Source organism: Saccostrea cucullata, unplaced genomic scaffold (genome assembly GCF_032062105.1).
Source record: "Saccostrea cucullata isolate Sc308-1 unplaced genomic scaffold, CSIRO_AGI_Scuc_v1 ctg424, whole genome shotgun sequence".
NCBI lineage: Eukaryota > Metazoa > Mollusca > Bivalvia > Ostreida > Ostreidae > Saccostrea > Saccostrea cuccullata.
Window position 1 is genome coordinate 346,905 of NW_026932916.1, and position 24,249 is coordinate 371,153.

Here is a 24,249-nt window from a genome sequence, read left to right on the forward strand (position 1 = left end):
ATATTATTTCATCTATATATTGACTGCACAAAAACATTTTAAAGGTTTCGTCTGTGGTATATGATTATATGAGAAAACCAGAGAAAGTGGTTAGTGGACCATCAGTATAATAACCTTGTCCAGCATAATATTTCACCCACACTGCGTCTCCCTTCTGAAGAGTCAGCACCACCGGATTGGGACCAGCATCATAATAATCAATCATTACCACTTGTACCATAGGCCATAGTTCTGACTTTTGTTGATCCATTCAACACAATGTCTCCATAAATATCATTATAACCGTAACCCTGAACATTCACAAAGAAGACGTACATCCCGCCAACAGGAGCTGTAAATATTCCGTTACTTGGGTTGTATCCATTCCCTTCATTTGTGATGACAGCAGTAAATACCAGCGTTCCACTGCTCCATGATGTATCGTAGGACGTCATTGAGGCAGAAAAACCTATTTTCTTTCCTACAAATATTACTCTAAAAGTTTAAATAAGATCCAACATATAGAAATAATGAAAAAGAAATAGTACTCTCTGAATTGAAGACATTTTTTTCTAAATCTGAAACAGATGTCCTCCACACAAAGTATTCCCCTGGGGAAAACTACTAGTGTTTATATAATACCCTGATCATAACCTTGATTAAGTGAATTGAAAATATAAAAATTCTTTAGTTTTCACTTTCTTTTCCTGTGGTATCCCTTGGGAATTTGTAAAAAAAAAAAAAAAAAAAAAAACAACAACAACACTAAACTTGACACTTTCTTTGGCACAGTATTCGCTAACAGAGGTACACTGGTATTTACGTTCTATAATTTGCCGTCGGTGAAATCTAAGAAAACCTTTCATAATTTTTTTCATACACAGATATTATATCTAGCACTATACGAGGGGTGATCAAAAAGTTCGACAACTAATTCTATATTTACAAAACAAAAATTCAGATCAGAAACAGGGTTCTCCACATTTAAAAATTTGATCACGGCGAAATGTGACTGAAAACACAAATGCGTGTTAGACTTTCTAACCTTCATTAATCAATGATTGGTTTTACATTTTTTTTTAAATTAACCACTGCAACACAAGACGATAAAATAACTATTAAACCCTTTTTAAATTAAAAAAAAAACAACTATTGAATTGAAAAGGATTTATCCTGTATCTAAATACTTCACAAACGTACCAAAATTTGCCCAAAATTGTAGTAATCTTCTGGGAGAATTTAAAGAAAAATTATTGAAACAGTAACCATGGGAATGGTTATTCAGAAATGAATAATTATAAGAATTGTTGTAGCCTGTAGTATGAAATGTTTGTTAACATATGACTTAAACTGAGGAATGGGTAATATTTTTTTTTAAGTTTACACAGAAAGGAAAATTTGGACCAGTGTCCCTTTGTTCTAAACGTTCTATTTTTCTAGATATTGCATTTTCACCGTGTTTTGTTTACTTCTCTACGTGCACCAATGATAAAAATAGCACCAGGCGACGTTTCATAACAACGGGAAGTAACTCTAAAACTAAGACGTAGGCCCTATGCACATTTTATCAGAAAGATAATAAAGTTAAAGCTAAAAAACGTAATTAAATACAGAGAAATATGAAATTTTTACAGAGTTCCCCAAAATTATTTACATGTGTAGGCCTATAGGATAATTAACTCTCAAAATATTGCAATGATCATCTGATCAGCTGATTAACTCTCCATTGATTGTCACGCTTTACAACATACGAAAGTTGTCCAAAAAGTTCGTGGACAATGACGTTTTTGTCAAAATAAATTGTTCTTTATGCATCTATTGTATATCAAAATATTTCTTATGAAAAACCAAGTCAGAATGATTTAATTTTTATTGATGACACTTAATATTTTCGTAAAAATCGGGGTCTTTAAAGATCGCAGATTGTGCGCACGGACCAGTCTGACGTTAAGCTAATTTCTTTATAACGTCAAAAATTTGGGGTTTGACTAATAACACATGTTCATGGACACAAACTTCATTTCTTTTTTAAGACGCACCACTCTTCCTAGTGCTAGCAATAATCTTTAAGTGTAGATTATAATTTATTTAATTTATAGAATTCAAAACAATGCGCATGCACAAAAATTTACGAGCGTCGTCTAAATAAACACTTTGTATACACAAACTGCACAGCCCAGTCCGACGCTGCGCTAGATTTATAACAACGTCATGATTAGAAATCTCATTTTCAGTAAATAACACGTGTTTTTAAATTCTTGTTGTGTCTTCGAATTTGTACACACGGTTGAAAAATCGTATATACAAATCTGAAATTGATACACTAAATATATTTAAATAATTTTGAGTTGTTTTAAGAAATATTTTGTCTTTTACGTCGTTTCAACCGTATAAAACTTGTTTTTTTGATCGGACGCTGTCCCGTGCGGACGGCCGACGTCGCTTTTTTTGTCGAGTTTTGACACATATTTGTTAGGGTTTTTGTTTAGTATTTGTACTGTCTATATAGTAAGCGATACTGAAGGCATCATAAAATGATTATAGCCTCTTTATTAGTGTAACATAAAATTTTTGACTTGTCTTATATAGAAAATATTCATTTTAATCCAAACACTTTACATAAGAGTTAATGTCATTTTACCCTTGGTCCGTGCGCACTTTCCGCGACCTTTAAAGACCCCGATTTTTACAAAAATATTACGTTCCATCAATGAAAATTTAATAATTCTGATTTGTTTTTTCATGACAAATATTTTGATATACAACAGATCTATATAGAACCTTTTATTTTCACAAAAACGTCATTGTCCACGAACTTTTTGGACAACCCTCGTAGTCGACGATTTACGACGTGTTTGTTCAGCACAGTCCGCTTTCCTTCGAGGCATGCGAGGTGCATGGCAGTCGTTGTAGAAATACAATTAACTACTCAAGTCATTAATAAAGTAGGTATCAGGACTGAAATGCAATAAAATTTAATCATGGCGGCTGACGATTTTAACCATGGCGCAGCTTGTTTAACCATGGCGCACATAAATTTAACCATGGCGGGCCGCCATGGTAAAACCCACTGTGGAGAACCCTGCAGGAAAAAAATTGACAGAGTCATATAGGGTGAATTCACCATGCATCGGATACCCTTGTACTTCAACAAGTCCTAGTGATATCGCTACCGACGGAAAACTATCAAAATGGAGTTTAACATTTAGTATGTGATTAAAATATAAATTTTGGACACAATTATATGCTTTTTATTGAGAAAATATTATAAAAAATCGAGTTTTTAAAAATAACTCAGAATTCACCATGGATCGAACATTGTTTACCATGCATCGGACAGACGGTATTTGAATTGGGAAAATATAACACCTTCATGACAGTGCTTTGAATTCCTTGATATGGATAAACTTTCATCTTTTATCTAAGAAATAACCCTCAACTTAAATATAATTGACGATATCGATGCACAAATGTAGAACGATTCAAGAAGCCTCACTTTGCCTTAGAAATTCTTAAAATGCTTGTAATGCGGTAATTCGCGCCTTTTTTCTCATGTGCTATCATACTGTGGTTTGTAGAAATAAATTGAGTCAGATTTTAGACCTCATATATGGATAACTTGTATTTTGACTGAAAATTTAGAGTTTTTATTTTCTATTTCCGACAAAAACAGAAGTCAGTAGGGTTCTGTATCAAAATGGTCGTGATTACCTTTACATCGGAAAGTGTCCGATGCATGGTTAATTTGTGTCCGATGTACGGAGAAATGAACATACTAGTAAAATCCAGCTTTAAAAAGAATTATACAAATATCGAAGGGAAAATTCTTTAAAATTTATGTAAAGTTGCCAATCTTTGATAAAATTCACCAAAGTCTGATCTGTTCCGTTGAAGTCGAATTTCAAGAACGATAACTCTAAAAATTGCAAAATCATAAATTTCTGGTTATTCCCCTTTGATGATGTAAAATATGACGTAACTTCAAGGCCATTATCGGAGTATTTTTATCACAACATGATAACAACAATCAGTATCATTAAAAAATTTAAATCTTCATCTTTAAGACAGAATCAAATAAATACACGGAACTCTTAAGTTGAAAGAGAGTTTATTGCCTAAAGTTGTCCGAAGCAAGGTATGTGTCCGATGCGTGGTGAATTCACCCTACATGTTCTATAAGTAGCACATGTATTGAAATGTTTTGTCCTATGTTTGTGACGTCACAATATGAAAATGACCTCAATATAGATCACTTGTGACAAAAAATGTTTGATTCAGTTATATTCGAGTAACGTACGGTTGTTAAGTTGAAGGTATATCTTGGAAAGTCCTTTGCAGAGGCATATAATAATTCGTACACAGTGTAAGCCAATGACAACTCTTGCGTCGATTTCAAAAGTTTATTAAATAATTTCAATTTACAATAATCCGTGATCGTCTAGTTTTCTAATTTGAAAAGTGATTCGTATAGACCAATGCACAATAATGTTCACTAGATCCGTCCCAGAATGTAAAGAGTTTTAAGACTGAACTCCAAATAGCAAAATTTATCAAAAGTCCGAAATAATGATTCCCAGAATAATAAAATGCCAAAGAAGTGTAATAGTTTGAGAATAAAACCGGGAATACTCTTTTCTGACTAAAACAGGGTATTTTGTGCTCAGTGGGTATCCATGGTCCCAGATATAAAAATGTATTTCATTGGCTAATTCACCATCACTAACCACCTACGCTTTGTCCGTAGGTCTGTCCGTTGACCTATGAACCCCAACATGGCACCACCCTCGAATACAGGTAAACACTCATTACTAATATTTATGGGCTCAGTCCCCATCTCTGCACCACAGGAGTTTTAGCCTTAAGCTCTTTTAGTTACTTACTTCAAAGTTCCCAATTTTATTGTTCTTAGTCAAAACACTTAATAATACCATTGTATTTCCGTTCAAATTTTATTACTTACTATCGATGGGCTTGATTGGTCTATTCGGATCAATTTCATTACAAAATGATCTAACCAATTATAGTGCATTTGAACAACACCAAAATCCAATTTGTTTTGACAAGATAATAATTGTTTACAAAATAAAGTCCTCTTTCCAATTATAAAGTCACCGGATTTGCGTCACTAATAATATACATTCTGATTTAATAAACTTTTATATCATTTTACCTTCACTGCTAATAACTAAAAATGATTATGATATTAATATTGTCTAAGTTTAAAATGTTCAAACAATATGTCTGTGCTAAACCCTATAGGTTTACAACAGTTTATAAAGACAAAAGACCTGCCAGAAGTTTCGTTATTAATTCGATTGATTGTTTTAAAGAAGGAAGGGAGATGTTTAAAAATGATATTTGTTCTGTTGCCCATTTAAAAGGGCATGGACACAATTTCAACTAAAATTGCAAAATTTATTTTTCCATTTTTTTCAAATATTTAACAAGGGTCTTGCTAATGATTATCAAAAATTTGAACATCAGTTGTCGAAATAGTCGAGATATAGACAGATTTAGGGCTCCAAACCTTTGTTATATAAACAGGGTCAGTGTCTTTTTTTTTTTTTTTTGTTTACATAGGTTAATATTCTAATTATATGTTCGTTCAGAGTAGATAATTTCAATAAAGAAGTTAATTTTAAATACGAATCGACAGTTTTTATTGTTTTGCTGAATTTAATGTTGTTATAAATTTGTGACAAAGATATTTTCTATATGTAAACAAAAACAAGGCACGAGCCTTGTTTACATTATGAGGAACTTTAAGTTCTATATCTCGTTTATTAATCAACAAATAATGTTCAAATTTTTGCTAATCATTAGATGATGCCTAAGGTTGGAATTGTAAAAATTAAAATTGGTTTTAAAAATTCAGTTGAAACTGTGTTCATGCCCCTTTAAAGCAAACTGGGGAAGTAATGTGTCTTTTGCAAAGCAATGATGGTCGCCAACTTACAATCAGAAAAATAGTTGAATATCTTAACAATACCATAATAATTAAATTCCTAAAATATCGTTTACTTTAGACTTTCTACAGATCAGATATGATAACAAGAAGGTACCAACACTTAATCCACATTCAATAAACGACGCTCCAATTAAAGACAAAGGACCTGAGTTTTGATGGTCACCATGCTCATTGTGGATAAGAATATTATAATCCCCCCGTACTATTGCCGATATAGGCCATTTTTGACAAATGGAATGTTTTTGATGTTAAAAAATATCTTGCATGATAAGAAATACTGTATAGGGGGAAAATAACTTGCGGTGTTTATATTCGCTACATTCAGGGTGTTCATAAATCCGTGAATTCAAGAAACAGTGAATAACACATTTATTACCGCCCAGTGGTTTTTCGCCTCTAGGGGTGTACATGCACTCATCATAATATGCATATAGGAAAGTCATTAGACGGTTAAAGTCAAGGACGTTTTATAACTGCACTTGTTTTAATTAATCGTCAATTATTTATTAAATCTAACAATTTTATATTAACCTACCCTGTTGATGTCGTTTACATGTAGCTAAACGGGATATAGACAAGGGAGGTAAGTTTTATTTTGTATCAATTCCGAGAATTCAAGAAATCACGATCATGTCAGATGAAAGAAAAACGTGAAATTAATCCCCAATACAGTATAAGAGACGCAAAAATCCTTACGCTTCTGTGACAGGACTCTACGGGGCATGTCACCCGAACGCCTAAATCACGTGATTCGTGCATGAGCAGAACGGTTGTAGATGCACGTTAGAAGATGCACGTTAGAATTGAAGAGGACTACTTTGAAAGATGTTAAACACTTAATTTCTGTAACATTTCTTTTTCTGAAGTTATTCAATTAGTTCGCGAACTTTTTGATCATCCGTCGTATTATTTGATGAAAAATTACATCTATATACTAGAATATTTCTTTTCATTATCAAAGTCCAGTATTTTATAATTACTGCTGATTTAACGGTCGCAAACTGAGTTTTACCGGCGACGCGTAAGCGGAGATGGTAAAACGGATGTTTGCGACCGTTAAATCAGGATTAACGTTCGGAAATACCAAATTAGAGGATTAGTTATTCAGGTTTCGTCACAATGGGATTTACCATGGTGGCCCGCCACATTTATGTGCGCCATGGTTAAACGAGCTACGCCATGGTTAAAATCGTCAGCCGCCATGATTAAATTTTATTGCATTTCAGTCCTGATACCTACTTTATTAATGACTTGAGTAGTTAATTGTATTTCTACAACGACTGCCATGCACCTCGCATGCCTCGAAGGAAAGCGGGCTGTGCTGAACAAACACGTCGTAAATCGTCGACTATGCTGTGAAGCGTGACAATCAATGGAGAGTCAATCAGCTGATCAGATGATCATTGCAGTATTTTGAGAGTCAATTATCCTGTAGGCCTACACATGTAAATAATTTTGGGGAACTCTGTAAAAATTTCATATTCCTCTGTATTTTATTACGTTTCTTAGCTTTAACTTTATTATCTTTCTGATAAAATGTTCTTCGTCTTAGTTTTAGAGTTACTTCCCGTTGTTATGAAATGTCGCCTGGTGCTATTTTTATCATTGGTGCACGTAGAAAAGTAAACAAAACACGATGAAAATGCAATATCTAGAAAAATAGAACGTTTAAAACAAAGGGACACTGGTCCAAATTTTCCTTTCTGTGTAAACTTAAAAAAAAAATATTACCCATTCCTCAGTTTAAGTCATATGTAAACAAAACATTTCATACTACAGGCTACAACAATTCTTATAATTATTCATTTCTGAATAACCATTCCCATGGTTACTGTTTCAATAATTTTTCTTTAAATTCTCCCAGAAGATTACTACAATTTTGGGCAAATTTTGGTACGTTTGTGAAGTATTTAGATACAGGATAAATCCTTTTCAATTTAAGTTTTTATTAATTTAAAAAGGGTTTAATACTTATTTTATGTTTAATGATATTGTGTTGCAGTGGTTAATTTTAAAAAATTGTAAAACCAATCATTGATTAATGAAGGTTAGGAAGTCTAACTCGCACTCGTGTTTTCAGTCACATTTCGCAAGTGCGCAGCTTCCTCCATGATGAAATTTTTAAATGTTGGGAACCCTGGTTATTCCCATTCAAATGCGATCCATGCATTTTGTTTGTTGTTTACGTCTTATTTTATTGAGTTTTGTTATGTGAAATACGTCATGGAGCATTATGTTTTTGCGTCGCTCAATTATGACGTCACAATGAAAAACTTTCACTCTTGTTAATGCTCGTTTTACTGCTTCAAACGACAGTGCATTAGCCAATCAAAATGAATTAAAAAAATAATTGCATTAGAATTCATAATCCAATATGATATGTCTTTTAATTCTTTTACCAAATAGGTTATTCGTCACATTCATTCGGAACACCTCCAGTGACGAGACCTTAGAAGACAGCTGCAGTTGTTCATACTTAAATTGTCTCACTTTCGTCATCAGTTCGTCTAAAGTTTTATTGATGTCGACTGAAATACAAATGTTATATAAATGTTGAACGTCAAAAAGAAGCATTTGGGAGGATTGGGTTCTTTCTCGGTCCCATCAAATTCGAAAAAATGAGATTATACTAGGGGCGTTCAATAAATAATGTCATTAGCTCTATGAAGTAGTCATATGCAAAAGCTTGACTTTCTCTCATTATTGAATCTTTAATGAATTGATAACAGTTTGTGTGACCACTTTTCATCGCATTATTTCATCGTGGGAAGCTGGAAAACAAAGGCTTTTCGAGACACTGCATATCAAAGTCCAGTATTTTATAATTACTGCTGATTTAACGGTCGCAAACTGAGTTTTACCGGCGACGCGTAAGCGGAGATGGTAAAACGGATGTTTGCGACCGTTAAATCAGGATTAACGTTCGCAAATACCAAATTAGAGGATTAGTTATTCAGGTTTCGTCACAATGGGATTTACCATGGTGCCCGCCATGGTTAAATTTATGTGCGCCATGGTTAAACGAGCTACGCCATGGTTAAAATCGTCAGCCGCCATGATTAAATTTTATTGCATTTCAGTCCTGATACCTACTTTATTAATGACTTGAGTAGTTAATTGTATTTCTACAACGACTGCCATGCACCTCGCATGCCTCGAAGGAAAGCGGGCTGTGCTGAACAAACACGTCGTAAATCGTCGACTATGCTGTGAAGCGTGACAATCAATGGAGAGTCAATCAGCTGATCAGATGATCATTGCAGTATTTTGAGAGTCAATTATCCTGTAGGCCTACACATGTAAATAATTTTGGGGAACTCTGTAAAAATTTCATATTCCTCTGTATTTTATTACGTTTCTTAGCTTTAACTTTATTATCTTTCTGATAAAATACTCTACGTCTTAGTTTTAGAGTTACTTCCCGTTGTTATTCTTGACAGCTGCAGTTTTATTGATGTCGACTGAAATACAAATGTTATCAAAATGTTGAACGTCAAAAAGAAGCATTAGGGAGGATTGGGTTCTTTCTCGGTCCCATCAAATTCGAAAAAATGAGATTATACTAGGGGCGTTCAATAAATAATGTCATTAGCTCTATGAAGTAGTCATATGCAAAAGCTTGACTTTCTCTCATTATTGAATTTTTAATGAATTGATAACAGTTTGTGTGACCACTTTTCATCGCATTATTTCATCGTGGGAAGCTGGAAAACAAAGGCTTTTCGAGACACTGCATTTAAAATGAATGGTCAAGAATCAGAAAAATAGAGTAGAATTAAACGCTACATTAAAGCAGCTGTAAAATTTGTTATCCCAAAAATATATTAACTGAAATATGTGAAATTTACACAAAACCAATGCCTGTTTTTTAGACAAGTGAACATGTAGATTTCAATGAACAAAAATTATATAAAGGGCAGCAAAAATGGGTACCGTCCTTGGCAACAATGACTTACAACAACCGATGTAAATTTGCGAAACTTCAACAAATTATCACTGATTATGTTTTATTGAATTTAAGACACATAGAAAAATTGATAAAAAATCATTTTGGGGATAGTTCATACTGTTTTTAAAATTGAATTAAAATGTTACGGATATGCGTTTTAATTGAAAGAGAATATTTTAGTTAAATCATTAAGACTAACTCGTAAAAAAGCGTTTTTTTGTTTCTTTCCGAGCCCCAATGACATTATTTATTGAACGCCCCTCGTATTTTTATAAATGAAATGAAACCTAGCTTCTATTGATAAAATGTATGTAAGATTTATATTTAAAATGATAACATTATTGACAATTTTACATTACAAGCAACAACAAACAGTACATTGAATTTCTTCTAGGGACCAACATAAAGTTTATGGATAAAGTTTTTTTTTTCTCTTTTACACTCATATTTCTGACTTACGGTAGGACCAAATAGATAGGTCAAATTTTTCCTCAAATTCAATTTTTCTGAAACTTTGATATTTTGTTCTTGGATACAGAATCTCTCTTTATATCTGATATGAAAGAAATTCAACCGCACATTTTTTGCCCACATAGTCTGAAGTATGGCCTTTCAGACCCCTGTAAGAAGTTTGTGAAATCAAACATTCGACTTGAGAATGAGCCTTATTTTAGAATTTTCTATTGATCTATTGCAAATTTGTGTAATACTTTTTATAAAGATAACCTTTTTGTTACTTTAAATCAGTAAGTCACACTGACACTGGAAACTTTGGGTAAAATATAAAGTAAAAAAGAACATAAATTGTGTCAGAAACTGAAAATTCACGTGTAAATATCCAACAGTTTAAGTTTTCTTAAGAGAAAATGTATAATTCAATTTTTACAAAAAATTAACAGAATGACTCACCGTTCATCGAAATCAAAAAGCGATGCACTATTTTATGTATTTTAGTGTAGTCTACTTGTGTGCCAAGTTATATTAAAATCAGACCAAAACTGTAGGAGGAGTAGCGTTTTGAAAAATTGTTTACAGACAGACGGACAGACAGACAGACGGACGGACGACGGACGCCTTACTATCGCATAAGCTCTTCTGGTCTCTGACCAGTAGAGCTAAAAATGACTACTGTTTCTTAATTGAAAAACAAATAATTTTTTAATCTGATAATTCAGAAATTGACGCCAATTACTATTCATGATTAATTATTTAGTATAAATTTTTATTTCGTTATATAAAAGTAAAGAAATTGCTGAAATCTTTAATGCACATAATAATTTTTGTTGGTTTAATTTATTATTTTATCGTCCAATTTTCATCCTATATATGTTCACCTCTCCCCTTTCTACCAACTATGATACAGACTATACCAATTAAGTTATCATTTCACCCGGTCAAATTCCCGTTTTGCACACATTTGTTCCATGCTTGTAATTTAAATGTGTGCAAAACGGGAACAAATTCAAAATTTTCACCTATACTTGGCACTCAAGGCCATCAACCTTTTCATGCCAGCACTTCCTGTGAAAGAGATTTCTTTTGTTTCGTGCGCATCTGAAGGACCGGTATTTATGTACAAGTATTGGGAATTCACATTGGAATAAGGTACCTGCGCCTGTTTACCTTCAATGTAAGGATCAACTTCTTACTCCTTGACTCTAGCAACTTCTTACTCCTTGACTCTAGAGCAAACGCTCTCATTAATGCACCATTTGTATTGTTTAATGGACAACTAGAGTAATCATGATAAGATCGATTAATCTTCATTCATTTACCCTCTTTTTTTCTTCAAAAATGTTTCTAAAGGAACACAGTGTGAACAGATATTACACGGTAAAAAATGGTAATTCAAAAACAACCTATGTTCTTTGTGCTGATTTTTACCATTTAAATTTTCCTCATAAAATTCACCTGGCTTGGTTTTTTAAAGGTTTGTTTTACACGTTAAGCACCAAACTAGGATATTTTGAAATTTATTTGATGTTCCTTTGTTATTAATGCAAGACCGAAGCCAAGTCAACTGAGCTAGTTTTTTGATGGATGAAAAGAAAATAACAACAGTAGTGAAAGTGAACCTTTACTGGTGTGATTTGTCCATATTTGTATTTTTTTTTAAGTACCAATTAATGTTTTCCAAGTGTAATTTCTTTGATGCAAGTAAATATAACAGGTTATTGAATAACTGTAATGGCAATTCACTCTGTGCTCCTTTAGAAACATTTTTGAAGAAAAAAAGGGTAAATGAATGAAGATTAATCAATTTTATCATGATTTCTCTAGTTGTGTAGTTTTTGGGGCAAATATGGAGAATATTTCATTCTCTCATTAAATGGAGAAAATTTTAAGAATTGTCAACTTTTCTAAAAATGTGACATGATATTAAGTCTCCTCCAAAGATAGATTTTGTTTGTATCATCAGTCCTTTATTTTCATTAAGCTTTGACTTGTTTTACATAGAAAACATCATTTTAATGATAATTTATTTTAAAGATTGTGGTATTTTAACCCTGGGCCGTGCGCACGATGGGCAACCTTTTATGACCGAGATTTTTTAAACAAAAAATTTAAGTTCAAACAATAAAAACCAAACTATTATGACGTGAATTTTCATACCTAATATTTTGGTATATAATAAGTTTATCTTGAAGCTATCATTTTGACAAAAATGCCATTGTCGACGAACTTTTTGGACTACTCTATTGGAATTCCCATGGGTACAAATTGCGCTCCGTTATTAGCAGACCTATTTTATATTCATATGAAGCAGAATTTATACAAAATCTTATGCTGAAAAGAAGAAAACACTTGCTGTGGCCTTCAACTCGACATTTAGATATATCGACGACGTAATGTCAATTAATAATGATAATTTCTATTCCTACGTCGATACGATATATCCGGGTGAGCTTGAGATTAAAGATACCACAGAGTCCGACACTTCTGCTTCATACTTGGATATTTTACTTGAAAAGACACTAATGGTAATCTAACAACCAAGCTATATGATAAACGTGATGACTTTAACTTTTCTATCGTCAACTTCCCTTCCTTATGCAGCAATATACCTTCATCACCTGCATACGGAGTATATATATCTCAGTTGATTCGATACGCAAGAGCGTGCTCTTGCGTATGAACAATTTCTTAAACGAGGTAAATTATTGACAAGCAAGTTGATGAAACAAGAATATCAACAGTCTCGTTTAAAGTCATCATTTATACACTGAATTGACGACGAATTTTTTCCGTTCTTTCCTGATCATGACAACGAGCACACGGCGGGTGTGACCGGTCGGCAGGGGATGCTTACTCCTCCATGGCACCTGATCCCACCTCTGATGTTTCGGAGGTCCGTGTTTGCTCTGCTCTTATTTTGTATATTGTTTAATGGACGTTGAGATTGAATACTGTTCGTTATCTCCATATCCTTCTTGTACATGTATCAATGAGAAAAGTAAATCATCTACAAATGGAATTTAAATCAATGCAAAAATATTTCTTTCAAATGAAATTGATTTGAAAAGTCAGTAAAAGCTAAGTTTTGCAAAGGAAATTTATCTTAAAACAGCGTTCTTAAATTTCAGGAAGTTAAACTGAAATATGAAACAACTGTCTGAATTAATTTGGACGGTATCAGTTTAGAAAACAATTAAAGGGCATAAGAGGAAGAACATTGCATATTGTACGATGAAAAGAAACAATGAAATAAAATATTGTTACTCAGAGGGCACCTGTGAGAACGCAGCAATTTCATCTTAATTTAATATTACATTACATTACCGGCTAAGTAGGAAGAATTTTTATATCGCATAAAAAGACTTCAATACGTTTTATCATAGAATAATGCATTTTGAAATATGAGAATAAAAAGGAAAAAAAATCTAATATAACATTTAAAAAAATGATGCACGTGAACATATTTTTTCAACATTGTTATTTCAGGGAACTTGAATCATATAAATTTATTTACAACGCATTTTTTTTTCGTTAATGGAAATTCCATATCCAATAAGGGATATTCCTTGTCCTCAAAATGAATTTATCCACATTAAATTATCCAAAATGCAACTAAATCATCTCCATAATTGAAAAAAATATTTTCAGAAATAATATAATGTTTAAAAATATCTTGTTGATTATTGCTATAACTGGACAGTCAATACAAATTATTATAAAAATAAATCCTTCCCAGGTTTGAAAGATTATCAGTCTAAATATTAGTCTTTTGATTCAAAGGTTAAAACCACGTCTTTACTGGAAAATATTTAGAACAGATTTGGTGAAGAATGGACTAAATTAAATGAAATTAAAAATTATTACATATGTCGCAATAAATTTTGCTGGTATCACGTTAGAGAGCCATCACAGATAGCCTTCACAACAGGAGACAGACGGAAGAAAACTAAACACAGAAGGAGAAAGAAACACCGTCTTAAGCCCTTTTATAGAGCTCGATATTTTGAATTATTCTTACATCATTAGTTATGATGTGGCCAGCTGGATTATAGTTGAAAGAAGAGTAAAAGCAAGAACGCTTAAGAGGAATTTGTTTCAACAGGATAACACCATGGTTTATTATATTTTCATGCACCCGGATCGAAAGATCCGAGGCGTATATTGTTTTTGTCCTGTCTGTCTGTCTGTCTAGCTGTCTGTTTGTCTGTTTATCTGTTTGTCTGCAAACTTTAACCTTCGATATAACTTTTGAACCATAAAAGATAGAGACTTTATATTTGGTATGCGTACTCCACTAATTAAGCTCTTTGAAATGACTTCAAAGTCAATGACCTTGTGACCTTGACTGTGACCTATATGCTAAAAATAGTTTTTTCTGCAAACTTGAACTTTCGCTGTAACTTTTGAACCATAAAAGATAGAGACTTTATATTTGGTATGCATACTCCACTAATTAAACGCTTTCAAATGACACCAATGTCAATGACCTTGTGAACTTGACTGTGTCCTATATGCTAAAATAGCTTTTTTGAACATTCACTATAACTTTTGAACAATGAAAGATAGAAACTTCATATTTTGTATGCATCCTCCACTAATTAAGTTCTTTCAAATGACACCAAGATCAATGACCTTGTGACATTGAGTGTGACATTTATGCTAGAAATATGTTTTTACTTTGCTGCCGCCGGGCGCATAGTGTTTCACAAACACATCTTGTTTTTTTACAAAATTTTGATGACATTTAAGTATCTTGTGATACAACAAGTTTTACCCAGAAAGAGATCATACGGATTTGAACATTAATAGATAAGGAACAACTTTTATGTTCTTAATATACCATAAAATATGGTGAGGAATACCCCAGGTTTGGCTTAATTTTACAAAATTTTAGATGAAGTCTTTCAACAAGAGCAATATTACTATAACCCAACATTTTACAACTATAGAATAGAACTGGTTTCATTATTTTGTCAAACGTAACATCTAATTTACAATCGACTGCCAAATCAAGTTTTCCACATTTCCCAAGAACGCCATACATTGCTTTTGTAGCTTTCTCATAAATTTCAAATATTCAATTTAAAAGATACACTTTCACAAAATGTTACTTAATATTAAAAAATTTAAACAAATGGAACACCTTAAAAATTAAATGAAATATAAGTTCTTATTTTACCTTTACCAAATATATTATTTTACCTTTACCAAATATATCAATTTCTCTTTTAACCATCAATTCGCATTTTTAAGCTATTCAGAGAACATTTAGATATTATACTGGAGATCTTCAGGGAGTTTCAAAGGAATAGTAATGTGATTGGCATAAAATGAAACATAAAGCTTTCAACTTTCAGTTTCCTAAGATTGATTTTTCAGACGTCTTACAAGTTTGTCCGGCAAAAATCTTTTATGATCAAGCAAGAATAGTGCAAATAAAAATGGGGAAATATTTTCATCTTGTCTTACTCCAGCGGTACATGCTAACGTTTCTGATGATATTCAGTAAACTACAACTCTTGAATCATACCCTTTAATATCTGTTATAGCTTTAAAACATTTGCCATTTATATTATCTATTTTAAAAAAAATATTCCAGAGCCTTATTCGTCAGACTGTGTCAAAGGATTTTTCTAAATTTATGAAAACACAATACAACTTCTTTTTATATAATTATAATAATAATTTGGTAAGTGTGTATAATGAAATGTATGTTCTGCTGCTTTTAGTTTGCTTTGCTCAAGCAATGTTTAAATGTACGAGAATTTCCCAGAAAACGCGAACTTTTTGATTATTCCAAAAACTATTATTTTTGGCATGCTGATGGAAAATCGTCTTTTAGATATTCTGACAATATACTATAGACATGTGATGTCATATGCGTATAAAAATAGCAATTAAATGATGTTAGATATCGGTGGTCGGAAAAATTGAACATTGAAATAAACAGTTAAAACTGACTTTCTGAGAAGACCACCCAACTACAGTGTATTATCATATAGTCATCAAATACGTAGTTGCTTTAAAGGTTAATGTATGACTACTGAACAAAAGCTCTGAAAAAACGAATATTGTTATACGCACATCTACTTTTCAAGTCATTGAATATCATGCTTAACAAATCTAAGCACACAGAATTGAATATAACCTCAAAATTTTACACTTGATTCTTTAATTTGGCTTCAAATGTTGTTATGTTTAAAATCAATAAATCAAATCCTTGACTACGGTCAGGTAAGTACTAGTATTATTGCATTAATGTTTATTTGGGTCATTTTTTTCGCAAAAGGTTTATTAATTTATGTTTTTTCTTTGCAACCTGTCAGCGGTATTTTAAAGGACTTCATCGTTAAACGCTGTATCCTTTATCCTTCTCAAGCTTAATATACGCATATTTGGAACGTAAGGAACATATTTTGAGCGTAATACTTTATTGATAATTTATTAAAATCTTCTTGTTTTCTCCGCTGATTGAGGAATAAAATGTTCCTTAAAAAATCTAGTTTTTTTCCTTTCATCTAATATGACTATCAATTATTGCTTTCGACTGAAATTTGACTCAAATTGCATCACCAAACATTTTATAAAATGGTTACTATATTTTTAAAAGCTAATTTAAAAAATAAAGCACCATAAACAACATTTGAACAATACACCCTTTTGCATGCGAAATGCATGTTTATAGGGGTCCATGCTTATCTATAAAACACATTTCACAATAACAAAAATATTGCTCTTACAGAATTTCTAGAATTAATAGAAGATACATAGCAGAGAAAAATGCTAATCAATGGATTAAATTTTTATATTAAACAAGAGGCCCATGGACCATATCGCTCACCTGAGTAACTTTGTCCATTCTGTCATTTAACAGATTCCCCGCTTTGTAATACCTATCTTGACCTTGACAATCCTAACTGGTCATGATTCAAACAATTTAGAATCTATACTACTCCAGGATGCTAACACATAAGTTTCAGCTTTTTTAGTCCACTTGTTCTTGAGAAGATTTTAAAAAAAATATCCCTATATACTTTAATGTAAAAATTGGATTCCCTATTGTGGCCATGATTTGAACAATTTAGAATCTATAGTACCCCAGGATGCTTCCACATAAGTATCAGCTTTTCTGGCCCAGTGGTTCTTGAGAAGAAGTTTTTTTTTTTAAAGTTTTTTCCTTTTATATTTCTATGTAAAACTTTGAATCCTAATTGTGCCCTCTACCCTCAGAGGTCATGATTTGAACAATTTAGAATCTACAGTACCCAAAGATGCTTCCACATAAGTTTCAGCTTTTCTGGCCCAGTGGTTCTTAAGAAGAAGATTTTTAAAGTTTTTCCCATATACTTTAATGTAAAAATTGAATTCTCTATTGTGGTCCCGCCCTACCCCGGGGTTCATTATTTGAACAACGTAGAATCTACACTAACCCTGGATGCTTCCACATCAGGTTCAGCTTTTTCAGTCCACTTGTTCTCGAAAAGAAGATTTTTTAATGTTTTTCCCACATACTTTAATGTAAAACTTGGATTCCCTATTGTGGCCCCGCCCTACCCCCCGGGGATCATGATTTGAATAATTTAGAATCGACACTTCCACAGGATGTTTCCGTATAATTTTCAGCTTTTCTGGCCCAGTGATTCTTGAGAGGAAGATTTTAAAATTTTTCTCCTATATATATCTATGTAAAACTTTGATTCCCTATTGTGGCCCCGCCCTACTACTGGGGGTCATGATTTGAACAATTTGAAATCTAACTACCTCAAGATGCTTCCATATAAGTTTCAGCTTTTCTGGCCTAGTTGTTCTTGAAAAGAAGATTTTTTAATGCCCCCAACCTTATTTTGTATTTTCTTGATTATCTCCCCTTGGAAGGGGACTTGGACCATTGTTTTAACAATTTAAATTTCCCTTTGCCCAAGAATGCTTTGTACCAAGTTTGGTTAAAATTGGCCCAGTGGTTCTTGAAATGTGAAAAGTTTACAGACGGACACAGACAGACAGACTTCCAGCTAGACGGACAGACAGAAGGACTACAGACAAACTGTGTTCAGAAAAACTCACTTCATGTTTCAGCTCAGGTGAGCTAAAAAATAAAAATGAATCAAATAAGAAGTATACATGCAAAGCTTGCATAAGAGCAACACACACACACACACACCCTTCCTCATCCTCACCAAACCCTCTCTCACACATACACACACACACATACACTTCAAGTTTGTTCAAATCATGATCCCCGGTGGTAGGGTGGTTCAACGAGGAACGATCAAAGGTTTACATAGAAATACAAGGAAAAAAATCATGGACACAGCAAAGCCATGATTAATCATATTTATATTGAAGCATCCGCAGGTAGTGTAGATTTATTTTGTTTCAATCATCACCACGGTGGGTAGGGTGGAGGGGGAACCAGACTTAAAGGGTAAAAAAAAACATAGTTAGTCAAAGATATATGCAGACATCTTTGTTAGTGTAGATTCAAGTATTGAAGTTTGTTCAAATCATAGTCCCCTCCATTAGCCATAGTGCTAAGATTAGCGATGTGGCCCCTGGACCTCTAGTTTTTATTTTTTGCTTATTACATTCACTTCCTCGGCGTTCAATGATTGTGACGTCAAACTAAAAGGCATGCTTTAACCTTTTGGCATCAGTCTGTGTTATTGGTGGTCTGAATGCAATAGATTTCAATTCTGTTTATATGCAAAAAAAACATGCCACAAAATGTTCACTATTTCTGAATTTCTGGTATTTCCCCTTTAATGAGGGCGTGGCCTTTCATTTGAGAAAACTTAAATTCCTTTCACCCAAGGATGCTTTGTGGCAAGTTTGGTTTAAATTGGCCCTGTGGTTCTTGAGAAGAAGATGAAAATGTGAAAAGTTAACAAAAACAACGACGTCGACGACAGACAACGAACAAATTTTGATAAGAAAAGCTCACTTGAGCCTTCGGCTCAGGTGAGCTTAAAAAATCACGGTCACATTGAACAGAAGCTGTTACGATGGCTCTTCTATTAACTGTAGTTTACACGAAGAATGATACATAGGTTTTCAAATATAAATCACATATGAAGTAAGGGTAGAGAGAACAAAAAATGTAAATGTAAGCAATGAATCATTATTTTTGAGATATAGTATCATAATTGCAACGATGTGTGCAAACAAATTTTCATTATGCGCTAACGCGCGTTACTCAATTTATTTGTACACACCGTTGCAGTTATGAGACTATATTTTTTCAACAAGTATTTGATTCATTGGTTAGTTCACGCGTACTTTACACCTCTGTGTAATTTTTTGTTTCCTTTTGAAGCATGCGTGAATGATCCTCTATGGCTTTTTTTTTTTTTGGTTTTTATCTAAAGCAAAAATTGCATATTTTTTCTATAGTAACAATTTAACACATGTTCTTCATGAAATTCGTTTCTTTTCTCATTTATTTTGGATTTTGTGGAATCTGTGATTTGGCAAAATTTCTCTTCTTCCAACAGATCAGATGATTTGCATTTAGCAGCTATATCAATTGTATTGGATAAAAGAGTTTTCAAATTGTATCGCTCAGCAGCGATTATATAGTCTACAAGCGTTTCTGTAGTAAATTTTCCAAATACGTCTGTTAAAGACTTGTCGGAAATCTTTTCAGAGATAGACACAAGGCGGTCTTCACAAACATTTATTTCAGCATTACAGTGAGTTTCCCATGCCAGTTTCATTAATTCCAAAATATTTTTATCTCCTGAATAATATATGTAAAAAAAAAAAAAAAACAAAACATTAATACTGTCAGAATATGTCATGTGTGATTTCAAAATCAAACAATTTTGGTAAACCCGTTAAAATAACTCCGCGACAATTTTACATTTACTGATTTAGATTTAGATTACCTTGGTGTAAAGTCGATTTGATTTCTTTTTCCATTAAAGTGATTCGCTTTTCCGCTATTTTCAACTGTGTCTCAACAGACACTTTACTGCAAATTCCCGCCTGTTTCAGTGATTGTGTACTACATTCTGAGCACAATCCCAAGAGAGATGAAAATTTACTTTCATTGTCTTGTTGTTCAATCCATGCCATGTAATTCACAAGTGTTTCTGGTTTGATTCTATGGTTACCATTCTTTACTGCTTTTTTGATTTGATCATCGATGAATGTTAAACAATTTCGTTTCAAAGAAGCCATATCATAAAAGTCAGCCAAACGTTCAACAACTGTTACATTATTCTCTGAAATATAATAAGGTAATAATCTCTAGCATTAAACTATAAATATTGTAGTTTATATGGTATCAGTGCTTTGGTTAAGATTGCTCAATAAAAGAAGAGTTTTAAATGTAAAAAAGTAGATTATCAAATACTTTGAAGGACAATTAAATAAGTGTCAGTTACAGCAAAAAGAGCAAATTAAAATTTACCTGTAATTGGCTCTAAATGTTCAGGGTTGTAAAAAGCGTTTAAGAAAATTACGAAATCATCGTATTTCTTATCTGCTATCTCAATCCTTCCCTGATGTTTCTCCTTGAAATCCGACTCAAACATGGCCTTAAACACAGGTGAGTGGTCCGCCAACACCTGTTTATTGACGTGTATATCCCTGCCTTCTACCTCTAATATGACGTCGGTTGAAGGGTAGGGTCTCTTCGGGTTTTCCACCATGGTTTTACCGTTTTTATCATCAGCATCTGATTTCTCCGATTCTGCAGATTCAGAATCCGTTTTTTCGTTAAACAGCTTTGGGATCTTACATTCAGATGCCATCGCTCTTCCTTTGTGAAACGATATGTTTGTTATCTCTCAAAATAGAGCTCCGCTTTTCATGCGTGCAAACGTTGCTTAAGGTGTTTTAAAACTTAAACACTGATGGTGTCCTACATGGTCATGTTTTTTTTTAAAAATAATGTCCACTTCATGAAAATTGTTCAATACAATACACTTTTTTTAAACTAAAAGTCACTTGCTTAAAACTGATGTCAGAATCTAGAAAAACATATGGTATAAAATTCTAATATTCATCACACGGACAGCGCAAATTAACCTGAATTAAGAACTACATTTTATTGAAAAATAAATCATGAGGACTGTATGCATACGTTTATTTGTGTAAACAGAACAACAATTCGGTAGGCCCCTATGCCTCATTTACTAAATAAATAAGGAAATGAACATTGTATAAAAATTTCCTCCCCTTTTTGCATGCAGAAAAGATCGGAACATAGACACATAGACACGATATTTTAATTTGTTCGCCTCTTTCTTCTCATTACATTACAATAGTAGATAAATATTAACCCGTCATAACAATTCTTCCTCCGAAATCATAACTTCATACCTTTACCAAATAAAATTAATGTACATTAATATGAATTTGAAATTAAATTGATATTTCTATAAATTTTCTTTCCATTATCATCATTGTCTGCAATTTCAATACAATTGAGTTTTCCAACTGACAGTGGAGGAATCGGCTATGCGTGTTTGCCTCTGACGATTGCTTTTATTTACTCCAAAGGATGTCTGTCCTGATGAACATAATATTTGATACCTTTGTCTCTTTGTCTTTTTATAGATGAACTCATAATTACACCAACAAAATTTTGTTGTATATCTGTCAGCATTTGTTAAAATATGAAAGGGATAAACGATTGCAATACCGCAGAAATGCTTACTACAGACGGAATGCTAGAGGATGCAGTAACTTTTCACATCTTTTCATATTATGATAGGGTAAATGTGAAATTTTCATTATACACAGTGTAAATTCTAATTGATAACTGGTTAATATGCAACCAGGCTGAAGCTAGCAGCCAATAGGAGCAGCCATTAAGCCCGTAGAAGCTAGCAGCCAAAAAGGAAATTCATCAAAGAACTGAGAGTACTGAGAGGCAGCACTGTTTTTAATACTTTATTTTAGAAAATTAAGGGATTATGATTGGATAATTAATGCAAAAATTAAATACATAATAAATCAGACACTCGGAGGCAGTACGGCTCACCTGAAGAAAAAATGTGCTTTCTTGAAACTGAAAAAAATAGAAATAAATTACGCAATCACCTTAGTTCACTTGATCAAACAAGCATTAAGAATTGGTTAACTACTTCAAGAAGAATACCTTTTCAACTCTTTCAGGGACCTCAAGAATATGACAGGGCCAATAAGCTAACCTGAAAATTGGTTACTCTATCGATTGTAAACGGAAATATTACACAAGTGTAAACTACGTTGAAATATGTTTCGAACATTATTACCCGGGCAACTTTATGGGTCTATAAGACTATTAATAACCGTTATCAGTAATAAGAGGTGAGGTGGTGGTGGTGCCACCCAGTGGTTTCAAGGGCATTTTTGATATTAAAGGCAGGTATTATACCCATGATTTATAAAGTGCCCATCATATCGTAACTAGGGCAAGGTAGAAGGGCCCCAGGACTTTTGTTTAGTGCTATCAGAACGGAACTGCAGTGGTACCACCAGGTGGTGCCAAGTGCGCAGAATATATTTCAAGCAATTAATTGTCATCAATTATTGGCCACTTGAACAAACTAATCATTGGAGATAGATTAAGGGCCTTAGGAAGTATCCCTTTTCAACCTTACAAAAGGTCCCAAGGACCGCAAAGGGCTAATAGGCTAACCTGAACTTTGACATTATATCCAGAAAAAAACAATTAGAGAACAGCTATTCTTTGAAGTGTTCATCAAATGATTATTGGGGCAAGGTAGAGGGGTCCTAGGGCTATCATTTCCCACCTTCAAAATGGGGCTGTAGTGGCACCACCAAGTGATGCCAAATGCGTGGGGCATATTTCAAGCATTCATTTGTCCTCCATTTCTGGGAACCTGAACCATCTTTCACTCGGGATGGGTTAAGGGTCTTAGGGGGTATCCCCTGTCAAAGTTTCAAAGGGCCCCAGGGGCTGGGAAAGGCCGGTTAGCTAGCCTGAACTTTGATGTTTTTTCATCATTGTATATTGTGAAAGGGAAAAAGGCCAGCTATTACACGCCTTATCTTTCAAGTGTTCATCAAATGATTATTGGGGCAAGGTAGAGGAGTCCTAGGGCTATCATTTCCCACCTTCAAAATGGGGCTGTAGTGGCACCACCAAGTGATGCCAAGTGCGTGGGGCATATTTCAAGCATTCATTTGTCCTCCATTTCTGGGAACCTGAACCATCTTTCACTGGGGATGGGTTAAGGGTCTTAGGGGGTATCCCCTGTCAAAGTTTCAAAGGGCCCAAGGGGCTGGGAAAGGCCGGTTAGCTAGCCTGAACTTTGATGTTTTTTCATCATTGTATATTGTGAAAGGGGAAAAGGCCAGCTATTACACGCCTTATCTTTCAAGTGTTCATCAAATGATTATTGGGGCAAGGTAGAGGGGTCCTAGGGCTATCATTTCCCACCTTCAAAATGGGGCTGTAGTGGCACCACCAAGTGGTGCTAAGTGCGTGGGGCATATTTCAAGCATTCATTTGTCCTCCATTTCTGGGAACCTGAACCATCTTTCACTGGGGATGGGTTAAGGGTCTTAGGGGGTATCCCCTGTCAAAGTTTCGAAGGGCCCAAGGGGCTGGGAAAGGCCGGTTAGGTAGCCTGAACTTTGATGTTTTTTCATCATTGTATATTGTGAAAGGGGAAAAGGCCAGCTATTACACGCCTTATCTTTCAAGTGTTCATCAAATGATTATTGGGGCAAGGTAGAGGGGTCCTAGGGCTATCATTTCCCACCTTCAAAATGGGGCTGTAGTGGCACCACCAAGTGATGCCAAGTGCGTGGAGCATATTAATTTTCAAGCATTCATTTGTCCTCCATTTCTGGGAACCTGAACCATCTTTCACTTGGGATGGGTTAAGGGTCTTAGGGGGTATCCCCTGTCAAAGTTTCAAAGGGCCCCAGGGGCTGGGAA

The 24,249-nt window shown here is 33.7% G+C and overlaps 1 pseudogene; it reads right to left on the reverse strand.

The window, feature by feature from the left end:
• Positions 1-24,249, reverse strand: part of LOC134236477 (multimerin-2-like) — a 67,151-nt pseudogene continuing 42,902 nt past the window's right edge.